The sequence below is a fragment of the Schistocerca cancellata genome, chromosome 10 (assembly GCF_023864275.1).
Source record: "Schistocerca cancellata isolate TAMUIC-IGC-003103 chromosome 10, iqSchCanc2.1, whole genome shotgun sequence".
Classification (NCBI taxonomy): Eukaryota; Metazoa; Arthropoda; class Insecta; order Orthoptera; family Acrididae; genus Schistocerca; species Schistocerca cancellata.
Window position 1 is genome coordinate 131,422,733 of NC_064635.1, and position 1,567 is coordinate 131,424,299.

A 1,567-nucleotide genomic window follows, 5' to 3' on the forward strand; every position below is an offset into this window, starting at 1 on the left:
AGGTCCCCATAATTAATAATGTATGAGTGGTATAAAGCTTTTAATTATTACCTCAAAAAACTGAAGTTACCTAATTAATGTTTTGTTTGCGTGCAGGTACATGTCTGCACTCCTAGTGCATATTCAAATCCACTGGTAGTGCATTGCTAAAGTAATTTTGTTTTGAAACTTCCTGGCAGATTAAAACTGTGTGCTGGACCAAGACTCAAACTTGGGACCTTTGCCTTTCGTGGGCAAGTGCTCTACCATATGAGCTGCCCAAGCACGACTCACGATCTGTCCCCACAGCTTCAATTCTGCCAGTGCCTCATCTCCTACTTTCCAAACCCCAAGCTCTTTTGCAAAACTTGCATAACTAGCATTCCTGGAAGAAAGGATATTGCCGAGACATAGCTTAGCCACAGCCTGGGGGATGTTTCTAGAATGAGATTTTCACTCTGCAGCGGAGTGTGCGCTGATGTGAAAATTCCTGGCACATTAAAACTGTGTACCAGACCGAGAAATGTAAATGAACAAAACAGTTAAATAACTTTGTTTATAGAGGGTATAATTAAAACTTTATGACAACACCCTCCTAAGTAGATGAGTTCTATAGTCCCATTAAAATTACTTGTTAATTGACGTCTGTCACTTGCCGCTATAGTGTTGCCACATTGGCTGCCGATCACTGCTCATTTATAGTTGACGCACAAACATGGCAGATCACTTCAGAAATGCTGTTAATGTGTAACATGAAGCAATGTTATGCAAACTGCTCTATTGACAGCTGATTTTAAGTGACCAATGGCTAAACTGTGGCAGACAATGCATTTTGTAGTCCTGAATTTAAACTCGTGTGTTAGTGACCACTTCACTTCATGATGTGCAATGTATCTAAGAAAACTGTGGTGAGCAACCTGCTGCAGAACTAAAATCATGATCAATTTGTTCACAGCGATTAAAGCTAATGTCTACAAGCAAAACAAGACTGAAAAAATTCAGTTTCAACACTAGAAGCAAACTGATTTCTCACTATTATTGGTTACCTGAAACTATCCTCACACTGGGTACATGAGCTGCTGCGTTACCAACTGATGAACAGTCCTCATTGGCTTTTGGTTGCAGATTATAGGTGATACAGGCAGATTCCAAATGAAAAAGATTGATAGGAAGAAAAATAAGAGCAATAAAAAAGTCAACAGAATGGTGAAAATGACATGGCAAAGGATTAGCAATAAAAAATTACTTTCAAACCAGTTAACTCAATAAAAATAATAATCAAATTGTTTTGAATAGATTTAGAAATAATAAAAATTTGCAACAATTGACGAGGTTCAAACCTGCTGCCTTTTACACATTAGGTTTGTTCGCTACCTGTTGCACTGTTCCACAACACTGGGTTAAGTAGCTAAATATAAATGTTGCAACCTTGTCACAATGATGAATTGTAGCCTTCAAAAAATCAGCTTCACACAATGTCATGCGATTTTCACACAATGTAATGTGAAGCTTATCAAATGTAAGCCCACTCTATGATTATTTTAACTGTATATGTGAAGCTGTATCATGTCTTGTGCAAAAGTATCCA